Source organism: Schistocerca piceifrons, chromosome 1 (assembly GCF_021461385.2).
Source record: "Schistocerca piceifrons isolate TAMUIC-IGC-003096 chromosome 1, iqSchPice1.1, whole genome shotgun sequence".
NCBI classification, from domain to species: domain Eukaryota; kingdom Metazoa; phylum Arthropoda; class Insecta; order Orthoptera; family Acrididae; genus Schistocerca; species Schistocerca piceifrons.
Genome location: NC_060138.1, coordinates 396270732 through 396281642, shown reverse-complemented (window position 1 = coordinate 396281642; position 10911 = coordinate 396270732). Strand labels below are relative to the sequence as shown.

General features: G+C 49.2%; 3 pseudogenes; all 3 read right to left on the bottom strand.

Annotated features, from left to right (window-relative positions):
• Window positions 1-541: 541 nt before the first annotated feature.
• LOC124721334 lies at window positions 542-754 on the bottom strand (annotated as a pseudogene).
• A 3268-nt stretch (window positions 755-4022) lies between these two features.
• On the bottom strand, window positions 4023-4235 carry LOC124721330 (annotated as a pseudogene).
• A 3275-nt stretch (window positions 4236-7510) lies between these two features.
• Window positions 7511-7723, bottom strand: LOC124721363 (annotated as a pseudogene).
• Window positions 7724-10911: the final 3188 nt, after the last annotated feature.

Below are 10911 nucleotides of genomic sequence, written 5' to 3'. Positions count from 1 at the left end.
GAGGAGTGAACTGCGACTCCTATTTGAACGCCGCTAGCTGCCAGGGCAGTGGAGAAGCCGTGAGGCCGCCCCACAGCAGCGTCAGGCCGGTGAGAGCTATACTGGCGCGAGCTACACCTAGCCGAGTGCTTACGTCGTCCACCACCTACTGCATATGTGTGTGTGCGTGTGTACACACGTATTCTGCGTGCGTGCGGCGGCGACGACGACGACGTTCGCGAGGAGCTAAGGTTATAACTCCAAACAATTTAATTAAAATTATCTGTGACCAGACCATAAGAGACGCTAACGAGGCATCCGAAGGCACTGTCCTGTGCCCCCATAAATTACCAGCCTAGCGTAATGCGGCTGCAAGTGCGGTCCGGCTAACCGCAAAAAAAAAAAAAAAATTACTTAAGATAATCTTAAATTAATTAAAAGAAATCGTGGTGTGTAAGCAACTAACTACTAGGCACATCAACAAGTACGACAAGTTTTGCTACCAGCGGAATATCTGATCACTGCAGAATGTTAACCCATTTCAGGCTGTGTTTTAATTAATTTTAGGTGGGCCGATCCCGGCGGTACTGCAATGCCGGGCCAACCCGCTACAGAGGTGGAGCAAGCCCCTAGCACTCCGTCAGAAGCCAAAAATGAGTTTAATATTCTGGTCGTGTGATGCAGGACGTATCAGATATTAAGCTGATAATAACAGATACTACACTTTTTTTCCCTCCTACCTCCCCTATAGCCCTACCTTTTCCTCTCCAAAAATGCCGCCATCCTCTAGTGTCGACGCAGCACGTAAAGCAGGGTGTTGTTAGTAGCAAGACTTATTGCCATAAACCGAAAATAAAAGCGGAGGCATACTCTGCTATGCCTCAGGGGGCGACGACACACTACTCAGAAACACACCTCCCTCTGCAGGTGTGAGGCAAGTGATGATTTTAAAAACTAAATAGAAAGAAATAAATAAAGACAGAAATGAAGGCAAAATAAAAAAAAAAACAGCGACGCAGCACACTCAAACGAACTGGCGAGATAATCCCATCGCCCATAGAATTAACAAAGTAATAATCCTCTAAGATAGATTATGCGTTTTCCAATTTTCCAATAATTTTTCATACAAGGTTCACACAATTCGCATGTTACCAATTTCCATATTATCAGTATCACAGAACAGTCTACTCTAGTGATGCCCAGAAGGCCAATATCAAATCTGGGGTATGGGTAAGTCAAGGGTAGTTTGAAAGTCTGAGTGACAAAGATCCAGGGGTACACTCAGGCAATTCTTATACGAGGTGCCTTAGTTAGCCCGGAACACCTTTTGATAACCATGAACCATTGCAACTTTAAGAAATCTTGCAAAAGTGATGGTATATTTCCGGTCAGATTCCGCCAGGCGATGCTGGCTCCAACGGTAGTCCATGAAAGAGACAGCATCTGCGAGGCAAAGGTCATAGATCGTGAAAATGATTTGGCCCAAGAGACACACCATTGCGTTACGTCGTGTTCGGGGGTTGGTCTGAATACCAGGGTTAAGGAACCAGTCGACTGACACATAGTCCAGTGTAGTCCCACCGATCAGCGTTAATAGCACACGTGCAAGGTCCCACACTTCTGTGACGTGAGGGCATAGGAGACGATGCTCTCTGTTGTCTACGTCACCACATCGGCCGCAAGCAGCCGAGGGCCATAGGAGGATGGCCGCCAGGCGATGATTAGTGGGTATTAAATTGTTTACAACGCGATACCATAGCGCTGAAACTTCTGTGGGAAGGGCTAGGTGGTTGATATTAGCCCAAGCGTGGTGCCAGATGACCGACGGTCGTCTGTCCTCCAATTTGTGTGGTGTGAGCTGGCCTCGAAGCGCCTAGTAAAGGCGCTTCGATGTGCGTGCCTTGTCGGTGGCCACTGCTAGGATGTAACTTTGATTGAGGTGATAGTCCTTGACTGTCGTCATCCGGAATGGAATATGTGTCAAGCATACTGGTGCACGCGCCGATTGTAGGCGATAACGGTCGAAAAGCACCGCTGTTGTCCCACCTGGGTCAATCTCACGCAAAGTGGCGATACGGTGAATCAGGATTGCCGCACATTTGTGGGGAAAGTCAATGAGTCCAAGGCGACTATCGACTTTTGGCAGTGTACAAGTCTGTGCATCAACTTTGAATAGTGCACGCCGCCACAATAGGCAATATACTGTTTGTGAGATGGCTCTGCTGGTTTGTTTCGGTAGCGTAAGGAGTTGTGCTACATACCATGCCCGTGATAGGATGTAAGTATTAATCAGTTGGATTCGTTGATGGAGGTCGAGTCGTTGATCAGTGTGACTCACGCAAAGTCCTCTGATGCGCGTGAGAATCCGCCTGCACGTGAGTGTTAACATGCGCTGTGGACAGGCAGTCACCTCAAGACCCAAGATACGTTGTTCCCCTACAATCCGGTAGCATGCGCGTTGGATGGTCAATGATCGTGGTCCTAGTGGGATTAGCACCATTTTGTTGGATTTTAACATGGCACCAGATGCTCGTTCATAAACGTGGAGGACTCGGCGAACCGAATCGATGTCCCTGGCGTTTGCTACAAACACACCTACACCATCCGCCTACGCCACACTGCGGAAGGTGACGCCTGGGAAAGGAACACCATCGACCATCCGTCCGATGTCACGCAGCATGGGGTACAGCGCCAAAGCGATAAAATACACTGACAAGGGACACCCTTGTCGAACTGATCGTCTGATGGGAATTGGTCGTGATCTGCAACCGTTCACAATGATTGTGGAATTTGCTCCATCCCAGAAGTGCCGGATGACTCTTATGAAGTGCTCCCCGAAACCCATCCGCTACATAACGGCCAGCAGGTAGGATGGGAGACCCTATCGGAGGCACCGGCGAAATCTAGGGATCAATTGCAGCCGGGGTTCGAGCGTCGGCGGTGAGTGAGTAAGACAGCATCACGGTATATAGAAGCAGCGGTGAAGGTGGTTCGATTCGAAACGCCACATGATTGAGTGGGACAAAGTACCTTATTCATTCCCTGTTTAAGACGTGAAGCCACACTTCGTGCCACCAACTTATAATCAGTGTTAAGAACGGTGATGGGACGTACGTCTTTAGCCCATCAGTGACCTGTGACCTTTGGATTAAAGCCAATACGTACAGCTAGAAAATCGGCGGGTAGCTCGCAACCAGCAAAAATCTCCTCGCACATTTTGCAGAAGCGGTCTCCTAACAGGCCGGAAAACCTAGCACTTCGATTAGTGCTGGAATGGCACAATCGAAGGGCGGTATCCTTGCGGAGTACCGCCAGAGATGAAAAACCGCAGTGTCAGGGCCTAAATGCTTGCAGCGTGTGCGTTCCACATGAGGGAGTGACATACGGTGGTGCGGGCTGATATGGCAACAGGCGACCGTCGAAAACATCGCAAAAGCAAGTGCCGGAAGGAACGACAATATACGAGAGCACTCGTCAACAGCCCAGTACTACCCTCCATGTCGAGGAGTGAACTGCGACTCCTATTTGAACGCCGCTAGCTGCCAGGGCAGTGGAGAAGCCGTGAGGCCGCCCCACAGCAGCGTCAGGCCGGTGAGAGCTATACTGGCGCGAGCTACACCTAGCCGAGTGCTTACGTCGTCCACCACCTACTGCATATGTGTGTGTGCGTGTGTACACACGTATTCTGCGTGCGTGCGGCGGCGACGACGACGACGTTCGCGAGGAGCTAAGGTTATAACTCCAAACAATTTAATTAAAATTATCTGTGACCAGACCATAAGAGACGCTAACGAGGCATCCGAAGGCACTGTCCTGTGCCCCCATAAATTACCAGCCTAGCGTAATGCGGCTGCAAGTGCGGTCCGGCTAACCGCAAAAAAAAAAAAAAAATTACTTAAGATAATCTTAAATTAATTAAAAGAAATCGTGGTGTGTAAGCAACTAACTACTAGGCACATCAACAAGTACGACAAGTTTTGCTACCAGCGGAATATCTGATCACTGCAGAATGTTAACCCATTTCAGGCTGTGTTTTAATTAATTTTAGGTGGGCCGATCCCGGCGGTACTGCAATGCCGGGCCAACCCGCTACAGAGGTGGAGCAAGCCCCTAGCACTCCGTCAGAAGCCAAAAATGAGTTTAATATTCTGGTCGTGTGATGCAGGACGTATCAGATATTAAGCTGATAATAACAGATACTACACTTTTTTTCCCTCCTACCTCCCCTATAGCCCTACCTTTTCCTCTCCAAAAATGCCGCCATCCTCTAGTGTCGACGCAGCACGTAAAGCAGGGTGTTGTTAGTAGCAAGACTTATTGCCATAAACCGAAAATAAAAGCGGAGGCATACTCTGCTATGCCTCAGGGGGCGACGACACACTACTCAGAAACACACCTCCCTCTGCAGGTGTGAGGCAAGTGATGATTTTAAAAACTAAATAGAAAGAAATAAATAAAGACAGAAATGAAGGCAAAATAAAAAAAAAAACAGCGACGCAGCACACTCAAACGAACTGGCGAGATAATCCCATCGCCCATAGAATTAACAAAGTAATAATCCTCTAAGATAGATTATGCGTTTTCCAATTTTCCAATAATTTTTCATACAAGGTTCACACAATTCGCATGTTACCAATTTCCATATTATCAGTATCACAGAACAGTCTACTCTAGTGATGCCCAGAAGGCCAATATCAAATCTGGGGTATGGGTAAGTCAAGGGTAGTTTGAAAGTCCGAGTGACAAAGATCCAGGGGTACACTCAGGCAATTCTTATACGAGGTGCCTTAGTTAGCCCGGAACACCTTTTGATAACCATGAACCATTGCAACTTTAAGAAATCTTGCAAAAGTAATGGTATATTTCCGGTCAGATTCCGCCAGGCGATGCTGGCTCCAAAGGTAGTCCATGAAAGAGACAGCATCTGCGAGGCAAAGGTCATAGATCGTGAAAATGGTTTGGCCCAAGAGACACACCATTGCGTTACGTCGTGTTCGGGGGTTGGTCTGAATACCAGGGTTAAGGAACCAGTCGACTGACACATAGTCCAGTGTAGTCCCACCGATCAGCGTTAATAGCACACGTGCAAGGTCCCACACTTCTGTGACGTGAGGGCATAGGAGACGATGCTCTCTGTTGTCTACGTCACCACATCGGCCGCAAGCAGCCGAGGGCCATAGGAGGATGGCCGCCAGGCGATGATTAGTGGGTATTAAATTGTTTACAACGCGATACCATAGCGCTGAAACTTCTGTGGGAAGGGCTAGGTGGTTGATATTAGCCCAAGCGTGGTGCCAGATGACCGACGGTCGTCTGTCCTCCAATTTGTGTGGTGTGAGCTGGCCTCGAAGCGCCTAGTAAAGGCGCTTCGATGTGCGTGCCTTGTCGGTGGCCACTGCTAGGATGTAACTTTGATTGAGGTGATAGTCCTTGACTGTCGTCATCCGGAATGGAATATGTGTCAAGCATACTGGTGCACGCGCCGATTGTAGGCGATAACGGTCGAAAAGCACCGCTGTTGTCCCACCTGGGTCAATCTCACGCAAAGTGGCGATACGGTGAATCAGGATTGCCGCACATTTGTGGGGAAAGTCAATGAGTCCAAGGCGACTATCGACTTTTGGCAGTGTACAAGTCTGTGCATCAACTTTGAATAGTGCACGCCGCCACAATAGGCAATATACTGTTTGTGAGATGGCTCTGCTGGTTTGTTTCGGTAGCGTAAGGAGTTGTGCTACATACCATGCCCGTGATAGGATGTAAGTATTAATCAGTTGGATTCGTTGATGGAGGTCGAGTCGTTGATCAGTGTGACTCACGCAAAGTCCTCTGATGCGCGTGAGAATCCGCCTGCACGTGAGTGTTAACATGCGCTGTGGACAGGCAGTCACCTCAAGACCCAAGATACGTTGTTCCCCTACAATCCGGTAGCATGCGCGTTCGATGGTCAATGATCGTGGTCCTAGTGGGATTAGCACCATTTTATTGGATTTTAACATGGCACCAGATGCTCGTTCATAAACGTGGAGGACTCGGCGAACCGAATCGATGTCCCTGGCGTTTGCTACAAACACACCTACACCATCCGCCTACGCCACACTGCGGAAGGTGACGCCTGGGAAAGGAACACCATCGACCATCCGTCCGATGTCACGCAGCATGGGGTACAGCGCCAAAGCGATAAAATACACTGACAAGGGACACCCTTGTCGAACTGATCGTCTGATGGGAATTGGTCGTGATCTGCAACCGTTCACAATGATTGTGGAATTTGCTCCATCCCAGAAGTGCCGGATGACTCTTATGAAGTGCTCCCCGAAACCCATCCGCTACATAACGGCCAGCAGGTAGGATGGGAGACCCTATCGGAGGCACCGGCGAAATCTAGGGATCAATTGCAGCCGGGGTTCGAGCGTCGGCGGTGAGTGAGTAAGACAGCATCACGGTATATAGAAGCAGCGGTGAAGGTGGTTCGATTCGAAACGCCACATGATTGAGTGGGACAAAGTACCTTATTCATTCCCTGTTTAAGACGTGAAGCCACACTTCGTGCCACCAACTTATAATCAGTGTTAAGAACGGTGATGGGACGTACGTCTTTAGCCCATCAGTGACCTGTGACCTTTGGATTAAAGCCAATACGTACAGCTAGAAAATCGGCGGGTAGCTCGCAACCAGCAAAAATCTCCTCGCACATTTTGCAGAAGCGGTCTCCTAACAGGCCGGAAAACCTAGCACTTCGATTAGTGCTGGAATGGCACAATCGAAGGGCGGTATCCTTGCGGAGTACCGCCAGAGATGAAAAACCGCAGTGTCAGGGCCTAAATGCTTGCAGCGTGTGCGTTCCACATGAGGGAGTGACATACGGTGGTGCGGGCTGATATGGCAACAGGCGACCGTCGAAAACATCGCAAAAGCAAGTGCCGGAAGGAACGACAATATACGAGAGCACTCGTCAACAGCCCAGTACTACCCTCCATGTCGAGGAGTGAACTGCGACTCCTATTTGAACGCCGCTAGCTGCCAGGGCAGTGGAGAAGCCGTGAGGCCGCCCCACAGCAGCGTCAGGCCGGTGCGAGCTATACTGGCGCGAGCTACACCTAGCCGAGTGCTTACGTCGTCCACCACCTACTGCATATGTGTGTGTGCGTGTGTACACACGTATTCTGCGTGCGTGCGGCGGCGACGACGACGACGTTCGCGAGGAGCTAAGGTTATAACTCCAAACAATTTAATTAAAATTATCTGTGACCAGACCATAAGAGACGCTAACGAGGCATCCGAAGGCACTGTCCTGTGCCCCCATAAATTACCAGCCTAGCGTAATGCGGCTGCAAGTGCGGTCCGGCTAACCGCAAAAAAAAAAAAAAAAAAAAAAATTACTTAAGATAATCTTAAATTAATTAAAAGAAATCGTGGTGTGTAAGCAACTAACTACTGGGCACATCAACAACTACGACAAGTTTTGCTACCAGCGGAATATCTGATCACTGCAGAATGTTAACCCATTTCAGGCTGTGTTTTAATTAATTTTAGGTGGGCCGATCCCGGCGGTACTGCAATGCCGGGCCAACCCGCTACAGAGGTGGAGCAAGCCCCTAGCACTCCGTCAGAAGCCAAAAATGAGTTTAATATTCTGGTCGTGTGATGCAGGACGTATCAGATATTAAGCTGATAATAACAGATACTACACTTTTTTTCCCTCCTACCTCCCCTATAGCCCTACCTTTTCCTCTCCAAAAATGCCACCATCCTCTAGTGTCGACGCAGCACGTAAAGCAGGGTGTTGTTAGTAGCAAGACTTATTGCCATAAACCGAAAATAAAAGCGGAGGCATACTCTGCTATGCCTCAGGGGGCGACGACACACTACTCAGAAACACACCTCCTTCTGCAGGTGTGAGGCAAGTGATGATTTTAAAAACTAAATAGAAAGAAATAAATAAAGACAGAAATGAAGGCAAAATAAAAATAAAAAACAGCGACGCAGCACACTCAAACGAACTGGCGAGATAATCCCATCGCCCATAGAATTAACAAAGTAATAATCCTCTAAGATAGATTATGCGTTTTCCAATTTTCCAATAATTTTTCATACAAGGTTCACACAATTCGCATGTTACCAATTTCCATATTATCAGTATCACAGAACAGTCTACTCTAGTGATGCCCAGAAGGCCAATATCAAATCTGGGGTATGGGTAAGTCAAGGGTAGTTTGAAAGTCCGAGTGACAAAGATCCAGGGGTACACTCAGGCAATTCTTATACGAGGTGCCTTAGTTAGCCCGGAACACCTTTTGATAACCATGAACCATTGCAACTTTAAGAAATCTTGCAAAAGTAATGGTATATTTCCGGTCAGATTCCGCCAGGCGATGCTGGCTCCAAAGGTAGTCCATGAAAGAGACAGCATCTGCGAGGCAAAGGTCATAGATCGTGAAAATGGTTTGGCCCAAGAGACACACCATTGCTTTACGTCGTGTTCGGGGGTTGGTCTGAATACCAGGGTTAAGGAACCAGTCGACTGACACATAGTCCAGTGTAGTCCCACCGATCAGCGTTAATAGCACACGTGCAAGGTCCCACACTTCTGTGACGTGAGGGCATAGGAGACGATGCTCTCTGGTGTCTACGTCACCACATCGGCCGCAAGCAGCCGAGGGCCATAGGAGGATGGCCGCCAGGCGATGATTAGTGGGTATTAAATTGTTTACAACGCGATACCATAGCGCTGAAACTTCTGTGGGAAGGGCTAGGTGGTTGATATTAGCCCAAGCGTGGTGCCAGATGACCGACGGTCGTCTGTCCTCCAATTTGTGTGGTGTGAGCTGGCCTCGAAGCGCCTAGTAAAGGCGCTTCGATGTGCGTGCCTTGTCGGTGGCCACTGCTAGGATGTAACTTTGATTGAGGTGATAGTCCTTGACTGTCGTCATCCGGAATGGAATATGTGTCAAGCATACTGGTGCACGCGCCGATTGTAGGCGATAACGGTCGAAAAGCACCGCTGTTGTCCCACCTGGGTCAATCTCACGCAAAGTGGCGATACGGTGAATCAGGATTGCCGCACATTTGTGGGGAAAGTCAATGAGTCCAAGGCGACTATCGACTTTTGGCAGTGTACAAGTCTGTGCATCAACTTTGAATAGTGCACGCCGCCACAATAGGCAATATACTGTTTGTGAGATGGCTCTGCTGGTTTGTTTCGGTAGCGTAAGGAGTTGTGCTACATACCATGCCCGTGATAGGATGTAAGTATTAATCAGTTGGATTCGTTGATGGAGGTCGAGTCGTTGATCAGTGTGACTCACGCAAAGTCCTCTGATGCGCGTGAGAATCCGCCTGCACGTGAGTGTTAACATGCGCTGTGGACAGACAGTCACCTCAAGACCCAAGATACGTTGTTCCCCTACAATCCGGTAGCATGCGCGATCGATGGTCAATGATCGTGGTCCTAGTGGGATTAGCACCATTTTGTTGGATTTTAACATGGCACCGGATGCTCGTTCATAAACGTGGAGGACTCGGCGAACCGAATCGATGTCCCTGGCGTTTGCTACAAACACACCTACACCATCCGCCTACGCCACACTGCGGAAGGTGACGCCTGGGAAAGGAACACCATCGACCATCCGTCCGATGTCACGCAGCATGGGGTACAGCGCCAAAGCGATAAAATACACTGACAAGGGACACCCTTGTCGAACTGATCGTCTGATGGGAATTGGTCGTGATCTGCAACCGTTCACAATGATTGTGGAATTTGCTCCATCCAAGAAGTGCCGGATGACTCTTATGAAGTGCTCCCCGAAACCCATCCGCTACATAACGGCCAGCAGGTAGGATGGGAGACCCTATCGGAGGCACCGGCGAAATCTAGGGATCAATTGCAGCCGGGGTTCGAGCGTCGGCGGTGGGTGAGTAAGACAGCATCACGGTATATAGAAGCAGCGGTGAAGGTGGTTCGATTCGAAACGCCACATGATTGAGTGGGACAAAGTACCTTATTCATTCCCTGTTTAAGACGTGAAGCCACACTTCGTGCCACCAACTTATAATCAGTGTTAAGAACGGTGATGGGACGTACGTCTTTAGCCCATCAGTGACCTGTGACCTTTGGATTAAAGGCAATACGTACAGCTAGAAAATCGGCGGGTAGCTCGCAACCAGCAAAAATCTCCTCGCACATTTTGCAGAAGCGGTCTCCTAACAGGCCGGAAAACCTAGCACTTCGATTAGTGCTGGAATGGCACAATCGAAGGGCGGTATCCTTGCGGAGTACCGCCAGAGATGAAAAACCGCAGTGTCAGGGCCTAAATGCTTGCAGCGTGTGCGTTCCACATGAGGGAGTGACATACGGTGGTGCGGGCTGATATGGCAACAGGCGACCCTCGAAAACATCGCAAAAGCAAGTGCCGGAAGGAACGACAATATACGAGAGCACTCGTCAACAGCCCAGTACTACCCTCCATGTCGAGGAGTGAACTGCGACTCCTATTTGAACGCCGCTAGCTGCCAGGGCAGTGGAGAAGCCGTGAGGCCGCCCCACAGCAGCGTCAGGCCGGTGAGAGCTATACTGGCGCGAGCTACACCTAGCCGAGTGCTTACGTCGTCCACCACCTACTGCATATGTGTGTGTGCGTGTGTACACACGTATTCTGCGTGCGTGCGGCGGCGACGACGACGACGTTCGCGAGGAGCTAAGGTTATAACTCCAAACAATTTAATTAAAATTATCTGTGACCAGACCATAAGAGACGCTAACGAGGCATCCGAAGGCACTGTCCTGTGCCCCCATAAATTACCAGCCGAGCGTAATGCGGCTGCAAGTGCGGTCCGGCTAACCGCAAAAAAAAAAAAAAAATTACTTAAGATAATCTTAAATTAATTAAAAGAAATCGTGGTGTGTAAGCAACTAACTACTAGGCACATCAA